This window comes from Festucalex cinctus, chromosome 19 (genome assembly GCF_051991245.1).
Source record: "Festucalex cinctus isolate MCC-2025b chromosome 19, RoL_Fcin_1.0, whole genome shotgun sequence".
Classification (NCBI taxonomy): Eukaryota; Metazoa; Chordata; class Actinopteri; order Syngnathiformes; family Syngnathidae; genus Festucalex; species Festucalex cinctus.
In genome coordinates, this window is record NC_135429.1 from 6,641,885 (window position 1) to 6,662,082 (window position 20,198).

General features: G+C 38.9%; 1 protein-coding gene across 25 annotated transcripts in view; it reads left to right on the forward strand.

The window, feature by feature from the left end:
* The window catches only part of adgrb2 (adhesion G protein-coupled receptor B2), a 168,636-nt gene that overhangs the window by 49,761 nt on the left and 98,677 nt on the right, over positions 1-20,198 (forward strand). The gene's annotated exons all lie outside the window — the stretch shown is intronic.

Sequence of the window (20,198 nt, forward strand, 5' to 3'; positions counted from 1 at the left end):
TTGCAATTTAAGATTGGAATCACCTGACACCCCATATATATATATATATATATATATATATATATATATCACCAATATGGCTCATTTACCCCTTACCGTTATATGCTAATCATTTAACATCGTGTTGTACTAAGCCTGAGATGAAAAATAGCCAACACTGTAAATGTGGCTGTACACCCGTCCATTTTTTTCAAAATGCAGCGTTTGAATTTTATATGATGGCCTTTAATTAAGATAATCAGCTCAAAGTGGACCCTGCGAGCCCTTCATCAAAAAGATTTGCTAATCAGGAGTTCAGCCTTCTGATCTATATTTTAGACGGCCCCAATCCTTCCCTTGTGGGCCAGGAAGTGTTGTTCCGAACACGTTGGTTTACATGCTGCATGTTATTGTGTGTGCATGAATGTTTACACGTGCGTGACCGTGTGTGCCGAACTGAATTTTGCAACGTTAGGACAAGATGATATTTGACAACCATGCGCATACACATGGTCGTTCATACATCAGTGCGTCAAACGAGACGGGCAGAGGGCCTTGATAAACATAACACAAGGGGGTTTACATGCATTAGTGCGTTTGTGTTGTGTGTCTTCCCAATAGACTGAAGTCCAACAAAAATAGACCATTGCATATGCATTTGTTATTTTACTACGTGCAAATAAAGATGAAAGGTAGATGGAGCAGTAATTGGTAATTATATGTGGAGCTCAAAATGCATGATTGACTCAAATGATTGTTATTACATTGTTATAAGCCTTGAGCATTTTACCTTGCTGAAAGGAAGGTTATTTAGGAAGGATGCTGTGTTTTTATCTTACAATAAATGGGGCAGACGGAGAAGCAGTGTACGGGAGGAGAAAATAATGTTTAAACTTGGACACATGCATGTTTGCTTTAGAAGGGGGGTAAAAAAAAATAAATAAATAAATCAAAGGGAGAGCTCTACCTTGTGATTTGATGCCAATCGTTAGGGTGATGTAAAGTCATGCCTGAAAGATGAGCTCGATTTCGGATGCGTGTGTACATATATATTTATGTATTTTATTTATTTATTCCTTTCACCTTTAAACGCAACTATATCTCAAAACTGTTTCAGCAACTGGTAACTGGCAACTGGTAAGACATTCTACCATGAAAACGTGGTTGATATTGTGCTTGACTACTGCAACAACATAAGAACATGAAGCAGTTATTAACATGGTGACCAATTTGGTGTACATTGGCATTGAGCAGTGCTTCACAATTATAAAAAAAATAAATATATAAATACACCACTTGTTTTAAGCTAATACTCTGACAATGACAGCGCCAGTGCCACCTAGTGTAGTAGATGAGCAATTACAGTAGCATACTGAAAAAAAAAAAAAAAAAGAGCCCGACTGAATTTTGCTCATTAAGATACAGAAAGGGGCTGGAAATGGCCCGTACATATGGAAAACTCATTAGTATTTTATGTTATAATGTTCACAATTATTAAAATCCCGCTGGCAAATTACGATTGCAATTTGTTTTTTTTCTCCCTTTGTCATCCAAACTCCATTGTAGGATTTTGGTGAAATGGTATCTTGGGACCAGATTATTGATAGAATGATATGATTTTTTTTCAGAGCCGATACTGATACAGATTATTAGCAGTCAAGAATGCCGATATTTGAAGCCGATATTCATTTTCAAGTCACGTCAGTGAAAAAAAGGGGGGGAGGGGGAATTTGGCGTCAATGTTTTTTTAAATACAAATGCCAATCTTGACTTTGTTGTAATGTCTTAATTAAAGCATGTTTACTGAACAACTTTTCAGATTTTTCAAAATATAGAATTTATTTTATTTTTTTAAATCTTAGACAACATACATATTTTTAAATTTCTTTTAAAAAATGTTGATGGAGCTCCAAAGGTTATGAATGCATCTTTTAAAAAGTTAAATTGAAACTTCACAAAAAAAAAAAAAAAAAAAAAAAAAAAAAATCCTAAAATCTTTTAAACTTTCACATTTTTTTTTGTTTTGATGTCGAACCAAAACAAAAAGGTTCAGAAGCTTCCCAGGGTCGGCAGCATCTCTTATGAAGTTAAATGAAAATTTAAATCATTCCCTGAGATTGAAACGGTTTTAGCTTGACTTTTTATCAGCCGTCAGATTTTGAAAAAAAAAAGAAGAAAAAGCCGATATTCGTTAAAATGCCCAATATCGGTCAATCCCTAGACCAGCTCACTGAGTGCTGCAGCATTAAGCTGCCTCTTGCTCACTCACACACAATTCATATTGTGTTTTGAAACAGCATTGCATTCCTGATACTTGTAATTACAGCAGACAGATGTGTAAAGGACATACAGGTGTTTAAAACAAAACAAAACAAAACTACTAAGCCTGTCCAATACAATACAATACAGCACACAGACTGTTCGTCAACACATGCCTCTATTGATGAACATGAGTAATTGTTTTTTTATTCAACACTCGTATCCTTTCCTCGCTAAAACAAATGGAATGAATGAAGGAAAAGTGCATGTGTGAAGGGCCGTCTCCACCGGGTGACTAAGGCAGGGGGATTAGTATTCTCCGCTCGTGAGCGATGGTTTTCTTTCTGACCGGGATCAGCACTGAGCCTCTTTATGCTCACGGAAAAAAAAAAAAAAAAAAAAAGGCCCTTCCACACACTTCACTTACTTGCGCGCACACACAAAACATCTCCGTGTGCATCGGTACGGTCGCGTCTGCAGTGTATTGTTCAACCTTGGCTGTGTTTCACGAGCAGCACAAGCCAACTTGCTGTTGAAGCAATTAGAATGTAATTTGTCAAAATTGAAGGTTCAACAAAAATCACCAGATACTTCATTTGCTGTGGCTGCACAGGCTAATGAGATGCGGGATTATGCTCGGAATCCAAATTGGGTCATAAAATTAGAAACCTATCGCAGTAAAATGCGGTGCAGTTTGACACTGTTGCAAACTACCTTTCTGACTACGTTGATGGAATTGCAGCGTCAATAAAAACCCTGCACAGTGAATTATGTTTGTAAATAGGTTTACACTTGTAATACATGTGTAATAAATGTGTAATAAATGTTTAATACACGTTAATACATGTTTAAAGGCTATTGCTGAAAATTTGCAAAGAAAAAATGTGTAAATCAGATCTTATCTCATAGTGACAGCACACACAATGTACTAACGCACATATGTACACAACTGTACATAACTTCACTCTTCACTGTATTGACACATTTGCCCCCCCCACCCCCCCCCCCCCAAAAAAAAAGAAAAAAAAAAAGTGTTGTTTGTTGGTCAGGCCATACGAAATTCCCAACCAACAACTTTTGAAATGTAACTTTTTTTCCACATAGACTTATGCAAATATTTAATGCATTCGTTTTTCTGCTAACACGAATAAACGATCATGATGATGTATCACCATGAGATCAGGTCATTTTATATGTAAAGCAGTTCTGCTGTGCCAAAAGTCCTGGATTAAAAAAAAAAAAAAAAAAAAAAAAAATAGAAATGCTCTGTAAGACTGAGGATGATTTTAAAATAATTTATCTAATGCTGTTGCCAATCTTCCTCATGGTGCTTAGCTGAGCTCATCTCATACCTAAATTTTAATTCACCTCTGTATCCTATTTAATCTTGTGAGCTGTGAATAAATCAGCAAATGATAAATAGTTCAGAATAGTCAATGACTCCCCACTGTAATTCCTTTCATGTTTGTGCAATGTATTGATTACATTTGTGGCAAAACAAAATGCATGATTAAATAAATATAGAAAATAAATGTATACATATTTTGGTGGCCATTTTAAGTTCACTGATGATCCTTGTGATAATCATTAAGGCATCCGCATAGATGACCATGTGCGACCATGCAAGTTCATTTGCAAAATCCACGAGTGTGCGCAATCAGACATGTGAGAAGGTGCTTGAAATTGCGGAAGGCAATTTACCCTGGCAGTATAATTACCTGAAGTGCCATTTTAGGAATGATAGTCAACAACCTCAACTTCAACTTTATTTAAAGAGCTCTTGACAACAACCAATGCTGCAAACAAAGTGCTGTACATGGAGCGAAATTAGTCATGCAACAAGACAGTTAAAACAACATAAAAAAAAAAAGTAAACATCACAAAACACTTAAACAATATTGAATCAAAAGCTAAAGATGAAAAATGTTGGACAACTGCACCAGTTTGCTGGCCCAATTTAAAATCAGTCCAGTTTAGGACCCAAATTCTTGACTGCTGGCTTTAGATAAGTTGTCAAAGTGGGACCAAACATCATAACTTCTTGAAAAAAAACTTGAAAATTAAGAATTGAGGCTTTAATTTCCTCTAGACAACAAAACAACAACCAACGTGGCCTCAAAAGAGAAAGCACTTTGTTTGCAAGACATAGAGCTGACTATAGGGGCTTTTCCACTGCCGGAACTTTTGGAGAACTTTTCAGTTTACCTTGGTAAAATTCCGTTTGCGCGTTTTTCCACCGACAACAATGACCAGGGTAATTCCATTCCTCAGGGGGCATCCAAGTACTATCTCAGCAGCAGGGCACGGCTGATTTGGGGGCGTTGTTTTTACATCACCTGGGCTCATCAAACTCCTTTGAATTAATTATGGAGAACCTAAGACACCGTGGAAACACATTATAAATTCAGCAACAGCAAAGGCCCCAGAATTGAACCCTGTGGAACACCCACACAATGGGTCATTGCGGCACTCGGAACAACAAAAATGTCTTTAAGCCAATTGGATCCAAACCGCTCAAGAGCTCGACCACTAATGCCCACGGGCCAACAGATTGTCAATATTATTTCTCTTGGTGTTACCGCCATCCATTTTAAAGCACAGGTGACATACAGGCATGTTTTATTTATTGTTTTTTTAAATTACGATATGATGAAATAAAGTGTAAAGTATTGAGTTGTATGTTTATGAGCTCAGGATTCGATATTAATGCAGCCATACTCCAAGTCTGGCACCCACCTACGCTTTCCCCCAAAATATGTCCTTGACGTTAAAGTGTCATGCTGACACTTTTCCCCATGAAAAGTCTCCCAGGGTGCTCATTTGTGTTAATCTGGCATGACGTGAAGGGGAATCTGTTTGCCAGACACAGCCTTGCATGATAGACAAGGGCTATTTATCCTAATACAAGGCAGGGAAAGCTTCACAAACACACTTGGAAACTCATGCACATAGACACCACGATGACGGTTGTGTATTCCACAATAAACGCCAGCCATGAAGCATGACCGTGTTTTGTTTTACTGCCGTTTCTCTCCTGCCTGTTTTGTTTGGTGCTCACTTGCTCGAAAAGCAGCTGCAGTCTTGCACGTAAAGTAGGACTACATGCAACACGTTTAGGCTTTGATGGTTATGCACCAAAGAATGTTTATGTTTGTTAAAGTTGTTTGCACGAGCAGTCGGGAATATTATTCTAACATTTTGCTAATAATGCTAATCTACTTTGATGTAATAAAATACAATTGCAACTGTTTTTTTTGCAGTTGAGAGGCTGCATCAAAGCCTTCTGTATGCTCTAGCATAAAAACAAACAAACAAAACGTATAAATACGTCTTTGGGACACTTAAAACATTTTTAAAAAATTATTTATACGTTATTGGGAGCAAATGAGTTAATTACACAATACTTAGTGACCTTTGCTTTGGCACTTGCCAAATAATACATAAATAAAATAAATAATACTAAAACTAACGAAATCTAAACTAAAACAAAAGCACAACAGATACGCTCGAAAAACTAATTCAATAACTCTACAATAAGTTGTAAATTTCCCATCCAAATGGCGATTATTTACACGCCATGCCACCTTTTTGCACATATCAGAAAGCAAATGTACACAGACTATAATCACATATCAGAAAACGGGAATAATTAATACAGAAAAAGCATGCAGCGATAATAGCCTGGAGGCACGTGTGCGTTTGTATGCTGTGGGAAGAGTAAGCTCACATCCGGCACTAGACTGCCGCTAATGAAGACCACCCCTTCAACCCTTGGTAGACAATGACTGTGCATAGCCGTCCACTCTCTGACAGATACGGGTGTCCTTGCTAAGTCAAAGTTACTTCAAAACAAGTGTGACTCCCTCCTCTCGCTCCCTCTTTCTGCCTCTCGCTCTCGTTTTGTCAGTGCGCATTAGCATCACCAGCCGGTGTGTGGCAATTAAATATATCCCAGGGCAAAGAGGCCCAATTTAGAAATCATTACAAGACAAGGAAATCGTATCCCTTGAGTTTAGTCGAAACACATGAGATGGCTGGTGTGTGGGTGCCTGTATTGGTGGGTGGCTACACGTCTTCCTCGCCTCTCAAAGCTTTCAAACATTTCCACTCAGCCGTGACTCTCTGCTTCCACGATCCGTCTCCCACGGCGCCGTGAAGGCTCCCCTCCCTTCTTCCTCCGCACCGCATTCCGACTTGAGACGATATCATCTTCATGGAAATGTAATGGGCCAGTGGAGGTGACACGACATGGTTTTGTGTGTGTGTTTGTTCTAAAGAAGATGAGTGTCGGGGTATGCGGGTGAACGGAATGATCAATCATGTTTTCAAGTTCCCCTCACAAATGTCCTTGACAGTGTGTGTTGACGTGCATTGTTTTGTGATTGAATTACTGGAGGTTATCGCCTCCTCCGTGCAAACTGTATTGTTGGCTGAGTTTGGTTAGAGCAAAAACCCATTCACTAGTCAATCAAATTCAGGTATTGTCCTGATTTTTTTTTATATTCCTCCAAATGCATGATTTTAAAGACAGTAAATCAGAAATACATAATTCACGTTGGTTGTCCTTTTTAACTCATTTGCTCCCAATAACGTTTAAATACGTTTTTGCCTCAAAGACGTAATTATACGTTTTTTTTTGTTTTTTATGCTAGAGCATACAGAAGGCTTTGATGCAGCCTCTCAACTGCAAAGAACGGTTGCAGAAATGGTAGTTATTACACAAACGGCCAGCAGGTGGCAGCAGAGCAAAGGAGATCAACCAGGGCCATCTAGAAATAAAGCTCAATTACTTACAATTTTAAATAGTTTTGTGAAAACTGATGAAACCTAGCTCTCTTCCAATGCTAATTGTTGCAAAAACAGAAACAGATACAAACATACTTTTTCTTCCTGATGAAAGAAGAGACTTTAATCTTTCTTTTGATGGGTTCCATGCTTTTCTAGCAATATAACACAATATTCTGTGGGCCTTGCAAAATCAGTCAAAATCAAGTAAAACAGCCGGGAGCGAACGGGATTGCTTTTGTGAAAATGGCTGGGAGTGAATGAGTTAATAAAAAAAAAAATAAATCACTTTAGTATTGTCAAGTTTGGGGGGTGCTGGAGGCAGGACCCAAATGCAGGGGGGCAACAAAAACAGGGCAAGGCAGGGATGCAAGTAAAAAGGAGATTTAATTCAGAAAAAATGTAAACAAGGTACTATGGCAAAATAAAATCAACAAGGTCAAAAACAAACTATAGTGACAAAAACACAAGGGCAACAAGGCATGGCATGGACAACATGAGATGACAGAACAGCAACAATGACTCAACAAGAAGTGAAAGGAAGCAGGGTAACTAAATACACATGGTAACGAGAAAACAACAGACACCTGGGCAAGATACAAAAGGCTTGGGGAGCTGATTGGTCAACACACTGGGAAGGGAAGACACACTCAGGTGGACGTGGTTAGACATAACGGGACAAGGGAAGAGACAAGGAATACATGACAAATAACCAAAAGAAAACAAAATCCCACCCCCACAAAACCAAAACATTACAAGTATACTGCTTCACTCAGGAGAGACCAACACTCCCAGATTAGCTTAGCTCTAGCTAGCTGGTGCGACAGAACATGGATGGTTTTAAAACTTTACTTATCCAGTTGAAACCAGTTAAGACCACCAGGTCAAACATTTTCATATGGGCTAGGGTGGGCGGCCAAGACAATATTAGAGGCCATTTTGAATAGAGTCAGCAGAAAAGGCTCCACAGCTGTTGTACTCGATCTTTCTGGCATCCAGTAAATAGTTCAACTGAGATCATGCAGTCTCCTGGTTATTATTATTAGTATAACGAGTATTAAAGATAAAATAACCGGTGAAAGTTCCCATCTGAACTTTACAATGGTCAGTTCAATTACGTGCCGCATGAGATTTTTTTGACGGGACTCATTGGTTAAATGTTAAACGAAAAGTGATTTTGTGTGTGATTCCGAGCCGTAGTATATACTTATGAAGTCATGCAAATTCAGTTAATCTGTTCCAGACACCCAAAATACAAACAAAAATGACATTTTAAAAATAACTGTAGTTTAACATAAAGAAATTTTGTTTTTATAATTATTCTCACTTAGATTTCTTCTACTCTTTTGTAGCTGAACAATATCAACATGATGGGAAGAAGCCAAAGGCGCCCGTTTCCCTTCAATAACAGATTGTTCCACAAGAGAAGCCCAAATCGATTTAGAAGATTCTCTACAAATAGACATGTCAAGCTTAATTGTATCTGAATCTTTAAATAGTTATCTCCATCCTTGTTTGAGTAGCGTTCAAAATGAGCCAAATAGTTTTTTTTTCTTCTAAGATAACAGGTCCTGCAGACCTCAGGCAAAAACTTGCCAATATTGTTACGTCACGCATCCTAAAATGCACTTTATTGTGGTATCAGCCATATCAAAAGACAAAGTGGATACAAAATGCCTCTGGCAGGCTTTTAACACCACTTAAAAGCACCCTTTGCTGTCCTTCGCTGCTTACCCTTGCAAGTTTTACAACTGATTTCACTGCCTCATTTAAAAGCCTGGATTGGTGTGGCCTTCTCCTTACAACTGCCTTTGGTCCATATCGGAAGGTCTTACATTGTCCGTTCATATATTACGGTCTGTCAATCACGGGACGAGGAATGCTATAAAGAAAACGATAAAAAGTTCACGATGCATGTTACAGCATGAATAAATAACAAAAGAAACAAATAAGGAGTTAAGAAAACAGTCACTGTATCTTTGTGTTTTGAGGGCGAGCATGAATTTCAGTATGCGTCTTTGGTCTTGCTGAAGATAAAATGTGCTTGGAATTTATTGACATGGTGGCTGTTAAAAAAAGAGGATTTCTACACTCCGCTAGTTACTAGAGGTGAATTTAAGAGTAGGGCGAACTTTAGTTATTGTCTCAACCTTGTTAGTTCCTCTGAGTCAGCCTGCTGTCAGTCCATTCTTGTTCAGAAATGGATTTTAGAGTGTGCATTTTGGGGAGAATTACCATACAAAATATGAGAAATATTAGGAGGAAAAAAAAAAATCTGGCAAATTATTATATGTTTATATGTGACTTTTGTATTTTATGGAACATAACAGGAGGCAAATTTATTTGCAGCATGATTTCTGGAAATATTAGCCCAGAATATGCTCCAACATTTTTTTCCTCATTTTTTTTTTTTTTTTTTTTTATTAAAAAACGTTTAAAGTACCTTTTTAAACCGAGAAAATATAATTGACTGATAGCTGGATTAACCTAAATTCATCCACCTCTCAATGGGAAAGAGCATCAGACTGAACGTTAAAATCCAGCAGATACATCATGGTAGCATTCCACCATACACATCTCGTTATCTTTCTCAGCAAACTTTGATACAGCACTTATACATTCCTACACGTCAACAATTCGGGCCCTCAACAGTATGTGCCAGACATCTTTACATTATTCAACAGTTCACATAAAACACACACACACACACACGCTCCCAGATGGATGCTAAGGTTTGGGAGTCAGTATCGATCGACACTCGTCAGCGTGTCCTCTACGACAAGCACTGTCCCTGAAAGCACTGCAGCAACTGTCAGAAGGAGAGATGGAGAAAAATAGTGGGAGGGTGAGAGTGAGAGAGAAATCCTGTGTACTCGTGAAGGCTGGAGCTCCAGCATGACAGGTGGAATCTATGATGCCTTTTATAAACATAAAGGAGAACATGCACTTAGTGGGATTTTGCAAGGACAAAATGAAGTCTTTGTGTCATTTCTGGGGTTAGCTGGATTTTCTCTCTTTACTGTATTCTTCAACTGAGACATATTTTTCGATGTCCAGACAGAAATCCACATTTTAGCCAAAGGAAACATCAGACAAATTGACATTTATTTAGGTCTGCATGACGCAATCCAAGACTTTACATTGGTAGATTTGTTGCTGGGAAAATTCCTCAAAACATCTCATGGTTTAGCCCCCCCCCCCCCCAAATCTAACTAAATGATGGTGACCAGATGTCCTGTCTTAAGTGGGACAGTCCCGGTTTTTTTAGCCTTGTGTCTCAATGGATTTCACTAGCCCCATTGTTTGAGCCAACTTTTACGCATGTCCCGATTTTAATTTACCGTATTTTCCGGACTATAAGTCGCACCGGAGTATAAGTCGAATTAGCCAAAAAAGACATAATAAATAATAATAAAAAAAACATACATATGTCGCACTGGACTATAAGTCGCATTTATTTAATAAAAATCGGGACCAAGAACAAACATTACAGGTGTACGGAATGCTAACGTAACACGTTGATGTTAACGTAACATATGAACAGTCATTTAGGTAACTATAGCATAAAGAACATGCTAACAGGTTTACCAGACTCTCCATATCACTAAATCCATTGAACTCGTCATCTTCCGTGTCACTTCTGAACAACTCTGCTAACCCCGGAGGTAGACGAAGCGCCACTTCCTCTTCTGCGTGGCTGACGTCAGACTCGGCATCAGTTTCAATTATTACGCCTACAGTGCCCTCTTGTGGTTGTCAGTGTGAAAATAAACAACAACAAATATAATTATGTGTAAAAAAAAAAAAAAATCACATATAAGTCTATCTGGAGTATAAGTCGCCCCCCTTGGCCAAACTATGAAAAAAAAAAGTGAGACTTTTAGTCCGGAAAATACGGTCATTCTGTGGTCGCCAGTCAAACCCAATTTAAGCGGAACTTTTCTGGCAGCATATTTCTAGTGTTACGATGCAAGACCGGCGCGAAACGGCATAGCCAAATTCCTATAGAGCAAAAAAAAAAAAAAAAAAAAAAAATAAAAAAAAAAATAAATAAAAGATTTGTTTAGCGCTGTTGAACAAAGATAGCATTTAGCATTAGAATATCACATCCACCGGTTACCAGATTGACTAGCGATTAAATCTGTTTTAAATAGTCTGTGGTGCGAATTTAGTGTTCATTTGATTTTCAGTGAAATCAACACGATCACATTGAATTTTGTCTTTGCTTTATCTTCATTTTTCAAACCTCTTTTTCCCGATCTTTTGTCGTTTCGTCTTCTGCAAATCCCATTTCAGATTATGAGCAAGGGCAGAATCGCTGCAAGTGAAGGGCGAGGCTGATGATAATGATGAAGTATCTAGCCACCCGGCTAACGAGAGCCCAAGATCTGCCTGGAGTCTGCCTGCTATGCAAATTGCCCTCACACAAGCAATGAATCAAAGACGCAGCAAACCAATGTTTCTCTTCACAGCACTTTAGCAAAGCCATCATTCACAAAGGACACAGCAAAGACATCCACATACTTACACACAAAGAAAGAGATTACGCTAATGCAAATCTTCCCTGGATTATAGAAAATAAGAACAGCAAATTTTAAATGATTTAACAACAACAATTCTTTGATTTGAGTGGATGGATGCACATGAGGCTTGTCAGTGTGCGTGTTTTTGTGGTCAGAGCACAATGGCCTCTAACATGGACTTGACAATAACAAGACTCCAGAGAAAAGTCCTCCAAGTTGATCGGCTCGGCAGAGGAAAACAATGACATAAGACAGCTTTTATTTTCCCTCCATTTCCTTCTATGACCTCGTGGCAGCCTCCAGTTTTAGCATTCAACAAATATGGCAAGTCATTATTCTGCCACCGAGACGAAAGGGGTGTGTGGGTTGCAGAAGAAGGTATTTAATTGATGGACTGAGGCATGAGTGCAAAGATTTTTTCCAGTTTGTCTTCCTCTCACTGGCGCCACGATTGTGTTGCCCTGTCAGGCTGGAAGGTTCGCCTGTGGGATGTCGCGCTAGCGGACGTGCTAGCGTGACGGTAATTTGCGCTAATGGAAGGTTAGACGGGCTCATCTTGTGTTTGAGAGGTTTCAATGGGAAGAGACCTTTGACACATTTAAGCTTTTCTCCTGAATAATAATTCAGCATCCAAATTAAGCATTGTGTTTGTGCCGGGTTTTTTGGCCAAAGTAAACTTAGCTGCTGGTTTACATATTTTAAAAACATGTTCTCAATTAGCATGTATGTTTTAGCATTAAAGCCTTTTGATGGATTAATAGCCACTTTCACTCAGCAGTCAATAAATGCTTTAGGGAGTTCCCTGCCGGCTTCAGGATCGCTCCCTATATATAAATGTGTGCCAGTGTGTAAGAGGGAACATCTAACAGGCCTCATGGGTCAAACTGTCACCGCAAAGATGGCTAAGCAGTTGGTTGGCCAGCGGGAAATCAATGTAAAGTGATGAGGCTCCTGCGCGTGCACGATGTCTTCCTGTCCGTTGCACCTGAACTGTATTGTGTTTGCCAACAACAGTGTTACAATTTTGCAGTGACTTGATTGATGGCAATCGGAATGAAATTGTAAATGGATCGCAATTGTATCATGGTTGTCAAAGAGCTTTACACAAATTGTTCACTGGCGCAGCGGGTTGCCCATCAGGACCAGTCAGTTTTCCTGAAATAAGCTGTAATCTGAATTCAGATTTATTTTAGTATTAATTTAAGTATAAATACTAGGGATGGGCGAGTATCGATACCAGGTATCGGTATCGGGCCGATACCAGCCTTTTTTCAAGTCCTCGAGTACGCGTGACGCAGACGAGTACAAGCGACCGTCCTCCTTGCCTGTAACTGGCGCTAGCTTGCAGCGGTTTTTCACCAAAACTTCACCGGTTTGGAAATACTTCAAAATTGTGAATCTTAAACGAAAAGAGCATTTTTGTGTTTTATTTTGAGCGTTAAGACTATTGAAGTGTGACTGTGCTGTTTTTTTGTCAAAATTAAAGGAGATATATTTGTTTAAAAATCTCTTTTAATGACTTTTTTTTATTTGTCAAAATGTACTACTGGTATCTGCAGTTGGTATCGGTATCGGTGAGTACTAAGGGTCTGAATATCGGTATCGGTATGAAAAAAAAAGTGGTATCGAACATCCCTAATAAATATGGTATGTTTTGAAGATAATTGCTGAAAACGAGCAAAGACATAGTTGTGTGCCAAAGTCACATTTTTCATACTTTGGCTGGTCTTTCAGTTTATACGCAGTTGCGACTTATATGCATATAGGCCTACGACATTTATATTAAGATTTGCACTTGGACTGGCACCCAAAATCCCTGGAAATTCAGTCCGACACCCGGATATCATGGATTCTTCTTCTCTTTGGTCGTCTTGAATAAGACGGTCGTGAATGGTTTGCACATTCAAAACAAAAGTGATGATACTTTTACTACTAGTTTTATTAACCAACAGGCACACAACGCAACAAAAAAAGTGTACATTATGGACCATAAAAGTGGTAAAAAAAAAATTTATTTCCATCCTCAACTGGTCCGTGAAGCATTATGGGATGAGGTCGTCTCCGCCCTCTCTCCAGGGGGAGTGACGTCAGACAAGTCACGTTTTCAGCATGCACGAGTCGACTCAAGTGTTCAAACTTGGAATAGCGGAACAAACAATAGAGGAATTAAGGGGATTTTCATTTTCAACCTGGATAGATTTGTATTTTTTGTTTTATAAAAAGTATTTACGTTACAAGAAGTCAAGAGAGACTGCCTATTTTGTTTTTCATTAAAAAAAAAACCTTTATTTTCATGTTAAATATGCACTTTCAATAAAGTATTTGGAACTCCGTTTCTACCGCATTATTTTTATGTTGAGATGGTGTTGTTATCGGCAGCTGCTGAAAGTAACTAAAAAAGTAACTTTTAATCTAATTTAGTTACTTTTAAAATCAAGTAATCAGTAACGCAATTTAGTTACTTTTAAATCCAAGTAATCAGTAAAGTAACTAAGTTACTTTTTCAAGGTAACTGTGGCAACACTACTTGAGACCGAGTGTGCGGCTTACGAGTCATGCCGTCCTTTCAAACGTTACCAAAAAAACACCATGATTTCGCCTCTGACAACAAAAACACAGTCCTCGCTCCCTACCTTTTTACAAATAAATGGAATATTAACGTGGGTGTTTCCACCCAGCGACTTATTGACCAACAGGTCCCTCTGCAAGGCATTGTAACGATGGTCATTTGCATCTCTAAAAGATTTATACCATTTTCAGTGGTGGAGCACTCCAACTTGGTGCATACAAAGCTGGGCTTTCCCACCAACTCAGGCTGGTCTGCCCTGACCAAGACTTGTTGCATTAACTGATAAAGCCTTTTCGGATGAGAGGTGAAAAACAGAGCAGTCCAGTTGCGATCGATTCAGTGCCCTGAGAAAGAAATGACCTGGATGAATGAGAATATCAAGAAGCGTAGCTGATAAATAGTTCAACAACTATTTTATATCTATATGCAAGCAACAGAAGTGGGAAGGCATTACAGCCAGGGGGCAGTCTCACCCACATGTGCCACCTCATTCTTCAGGCTGCTGGGGCTAAAAAGGTCAGTCTGGATTTTTTAAACCATCTGTATGAGCCCCGAGGTGATGTTTGGTGGAAATGATAAGACTTGGGAACCGCTGGATCCAACCGTGATGGTTTTTGCCTTGGGAAGAGTGGAGGGCTTGGATCCCAGGCACGCTTCTCAGCAAGTGAACCCTGGTAGTTTAAATGAGCCCCAGTGGTCCTCATTACCCTCTCCCTTGGCACTCGCACGCACACAGATGCACACTTACACACTCATGATGCCCTCATAGATATAAAAGAGCAGCACTTGCATGCGCACAGCTGTTGTATCTGCTGAGGTGGAAAGCAAAACGCTAGTTTGCCATAGTTTACTCAGGCAGCTGTCCGGTCTTTTATAAGCATTCGGGGCTTATAAGGGGTCATTACCACCGTGATATGACCAATGATGCCCAGACAGCCCAAAGGGTTGGAAATGTGAGAGTCCAAAGCCCTTGGAGCCGATTTAGACTGACACTATAATAATAGCAAAGATTACTGCAATAATCAAATTCAGTCAAGTGTAGGTGCGACCAGATTTTCAAAATTAAAAACTGTGACTTTACAATTTCACTAAAAATCAAATATACGGTAAATTCTCCTCTTAATATTAAAATCACCGTTCAATCTGGTTGCATTATTACTGTTTACCTTGCGCCGGTGGAACATTGTCACATCGGAAATATGCCACCAGCTTGCGTTGAGTCTGACTGATGACCACAACATTAGACTAATAGGACTACATTTCCTATGATTCTTAGACACGAACGCCGGAAGTGGTTCTAGTTCTGGTATGACAAAAACACGCCTGCTAGCTATTCAACAGTTCCTGATACAGTATGTATTTTATGGAAATAATAGAGGCCTTCAAAGCATGACGAGGTCCATCTTGGGGCTAATCTCGCTTTTCATTCTATTACGTGTTTCATGTCGTGCTCCAGCAGAGGACGGCAACCATCAGTCAAGCTGTGCTGCTTGTGTTGATGTGTGCGTCTTTGATGTTGTGTATGTACCGTACTTTCCGCACTATAAGGCGCACCTTCAATGAATGACATATTTTAAAACTTTTTCCATATATAAGGTGCTACAGTAGAGGCTGGGGTTACGTTATGCATCCATTAGATGGTCCTGCGCTAAAGGGAATGTCAACAAAGCAGTCAGATAGGTCAGTCAAACTTTATTAATAGATTACAAACCAGTTTTCTGACAACTCAATTCACTCCCAAAATGAATAAACAGCCGTTTTATTATTTTCTCTGAGGTATAGTATTTGTATTAGCTAGTGATCCAAGATGGCGGGATCTTCTGAGCATGCGCGTCACTGATCATGCAGGGTCACCGATAGCGTCTTGACAGCTGTTGCGGCTCAATATTGATCCATATATAAGGCGCACTGGATTATTTGGATGAAAAATTTAAGGCTTTTAGGTGTGCCTTATAGTCGCGAAAATACGGTATATGCTTTGTGATCAGTCAGCCGATTGTGAGGTAACATCTGTCCTCAAATATAAGAACGAAAAAAAAAAACACCCAAAACATTTAATTTAAAACACACTGTGATAACAGGAGCTACTATGTTTTTCTGTTTTATGGTTAAAAGATGTACAGCAATAAAATATGTGAGTTAAATGAATAAAACACAAGACACGATTATATAAGAGGGGACGAGTTTGTCACTTTTTTAACAGGCAGAAGTGATTTCTCAAGTGAAAGGAGGATGGTGGAAGTATAAATTTTTGAGCGTTACACCAAGTACTGAAACTGGCAGTGACAGAGAGGCGAGATGTATGGTTTGTCACGGGGGACCGATTGAGGCCAGCCATGAAAGGGAAAAAGCCATGGTGGCAACAAGAAATACTGATGTGAAGCAAGCAGGTGCAGAGAGTGACTGATAGTGACAATGACAAGCTGTATAAACTGTTTGTGTCTCACAAAAAATGGCTTCGAGGGGCATTTCAATTAAAGCGATAGTCGGTATAATAATTGTTTTTAAATCCTCAAAGTGGTTCTCAACTTATATTTGGAAACTTGTATTGATTTTAGACGAAAATACATTCTATTTACATTCAGAAAGAATCTTCCACTTGTTCCTGTAATCCAAAGTATACCAATTGGAAACAATCCAGACAAGCAAGTTCTCTCTTCCCCCATCAACAAAATTTCGTTGATTGCGTTGAATATTCCAATTCTATGATTTTTACATTCATGCATCAGTTAACTAATTTAACCTGAAGAAAAACTCATTGTTTTGCTGTGTATTTGTTGATCCGAGACAAATTCAAACTGACCAACAAGATGTTTGGAAGTCAAAAGTTCACATTACTGTGTGTTGTTTTCAGCACTGTTTTCCACCAGTCAATCTCCTCTTCATTGCTTTAGATGAGTGAGTGCAATGGTCAGCTCACAGCCCAAGGACCACAAAGCAGATAAAAAAAAAGTTTGAACAGTACAACTAGAACAACAACAAGCAAGGCAATATTCCAGCACCTTCATTCCACTGAAGCTGCACTTAAATACCAACAAAGGGGGTGTGCAGGTTTTAGATGTTTCTGTCCTTCGATACACCTGATCCATATGATCAGCAAACCTGTTAAAACCTGCTGGACCGGTCCTCAAGGACCAGGATTGGTGAAGCCATGGAAAAATCAATTTAATCCAGTTTGGACTCGGCAAAATGTCGAAAATGTGAAAGTTCGGATGCAATGTAGTAGTTCCAGGTTCAATGATGCTTGTGCCGTAGTGGTATCGGTCTAAGTATGTCAGGCTGTAAGCCTCGCCGAGGTGGAGGGTGCTCTCCACCGCCAGTCATCTTCCGTGATTTTCGAAAACCCATTTGCAGGAATGGGCTCGAGTGGATGTGTGGCATGTTCCGCCGGAGTGAGGAGTCGATGATCGACAGGGCAATTTGCTTTATCTGCCGCCATTCCTATCTACAATATAGGTGCCGTAGAGCGTATACCACACTGTGCAGTGGCAAGACTGCATCTTTGCAGTACAGCAGTACAAAATAAGTAAGAATGAAAAAACCTGCTGCCTCGATGTTCAAGCAATGTATTCTTCACCGCTTTTTAGTGCCAGTATACCACAGTTGTAATAGTAAGTCACAGCAGGAATACAACCAATACATTAAGGTTTGCACTCATTAATTATTGAAGCATGTCGTGCTGAAAATCAGTGGCGTTCAAATTCCCATAAGCATCTCTCAAGCCGATACGTATTACGTAGAATTTGTCTCTGGGGATCACTCTGATCATAACGGTTGAACTCCATCGCTGAATTAACTCTCGGAGTGCATTACTACTTTCACAATTAGCCTCGTCTGACAGACTGCTCTTTACAATTTACCGACGTGCATGTTCAACATGTCTTCTTGGACACAATTACCTCAAAGCTTTTTGTTGCAGGGTAGGAGAAGCAAAGAGAGGTTGTCCACATGGCTCATCTGAACTGATGCAGGCCTGACATCTTCTTAAGCCTTGTAAAGAGCAAGATTGTTCTCACCTTGGGCTATTTAAGTGTTCATTTGCTACATGCGGACTAGTGGAAAAGTGAAGAGATGTTACTTAAGGGGCCCTTTTGACTTTACTAGTCAGTTGCGAGGCAGATGAAGTCCTGGAATGAACAATGCTCTCAGATTTGATTTCTGTGGCATGAGGAGGGTTATCTAATATTGTTTTTAGGTAAACGAAGAACTACATGTTAAAGTTTGTCTGGGTTGGACCCCGAAATGCAGAGATGGCGACAAGTAGTTATAAAAAAATAAAATAAAAAATAAGAGAGTAACAGTGTTTATTTACTAAGGTTAGGCAAAAAAAAAAAAAAAAAAAGGAGGCAGGCAATCAGGCTGGAGAATCTTCACGAAGACAACTATAGCAAAAAAAAACAAGATCCAGGGCAAACAGGTTACATAAACTTTGTGGTCACATCAGGTGTACTGCAAAACTTAGTAACACTGGAAGATATACTATGTAGCACTAACAGATGAAATGGAATTCTCTGGCACCATCGGGGGTGCAGACCAGGCTTCTTATGGAGAAGGCTGATGAACTAGTTGAGCCCAGGTGTGTCCCATCAGCTGCCAGTCACACCTGCCAGGAGAAAACAGACACCTGCCATGCACAAAAAAACAATCACATCAGTACAAGGTGACCTGCATGAAAAATCTATCTAAAATGTTGATTATTGAATGGGTTTGTCGATAATACTACTAGACCTATGGAAAAAACATAAGCAGTTTAGCAGCTTCTCTTTAGTTACTTAACTTTAGCAGTTAGCATTGCAATACAAAGCGATACGATGGATTATAGACAATGGTGCACTCGAACGTACTTCTAAATACGTTTGAATGTATTGTAGGATAAATGTATATATATATATATATATATATATATATATATATATATATATATATATATATTTACACGAGGGGTGGGAGAAAAAAATCGATATCGCAATATATTGTTGCGCTCTCTGTTGCAATAAATTATTAATACACTGACGGTAGATAGATATATTGTGTGCAGTTGTGCAGTGTTATGTTATAAATGTTTATGCACTTTATTTTGTCTCACTTTACAATGTTTACACTTAAAAGGCTCAGAGGCAGTGAGGCACTATGCATTGAATAAATGCATAATTAGACATTTTCCTTTTTATGGGATTTTTCAGTTACATATTGTGATATGTTGCACATTTTTTTTGACAATATATCAAAAATCGTAGATATCGTTTCTTGTGATATCGATATCGTGAGCCAAATATCGTCACAGTATCGAATCGTGGTTTACCCGTATTGACCCACCCCTAATATATACACACATACGTACACACATATTTAAACATCACACCTCATAATGCTACGGGGTATTGACTTTTCATTCCTAAGTGAAATAAAATGTTTTTTTTAGCATTTGTCCAACATTATACAAATTCTGGGGAAATTTGATCATATTTGCAAATACGTTCGACAAATTTGCCAGTCAAAATTAGCAGTTCTACGCTTTCTGTAATAGGGCAGAAATACCAGAATGGAACAGGGCATGCTGAACATAAATTCTTTATGTAACAACGACAGTAAGTCTTGCTTATCGACTCTCTACCAATATCACAATACACATATATTAGATTGCTAAGAAAAACTAATATATCTGAGCAGCCACATTTCCAAATAGTATAATGTGATTCTCTTTTTTTTTTTTTTTTTTTTTTTTTTTTCTTGGCCCAGTTATTTATTCTTGCTTCTCTTGTTGTTGCTGGATTCATATTTTCACATTCAGCAGTCACATTATGCTCGACTGAATGGGAATTAATAAGAGCAGTGTCATTTAAACTGCATTGCTGTCTTTTGAAAGGCAGCGTTTTTAGTTGGTACAGATACTCTTTGGGTTTTCATGCTCGCGTGCATGTCCACGGGTGCAGAAATCATCACCCCAAAATGTTACCCATCAGTCTGCTGACCCTTATTTTGACTTGGACTGCATTAAATGCTGTGCAAGTACAGCAAATGTGTTCTCTGGGTAGCGTCTGATAACAACAATCAGTGTTCAAGTGTTGTATAAGCTTGTTTTC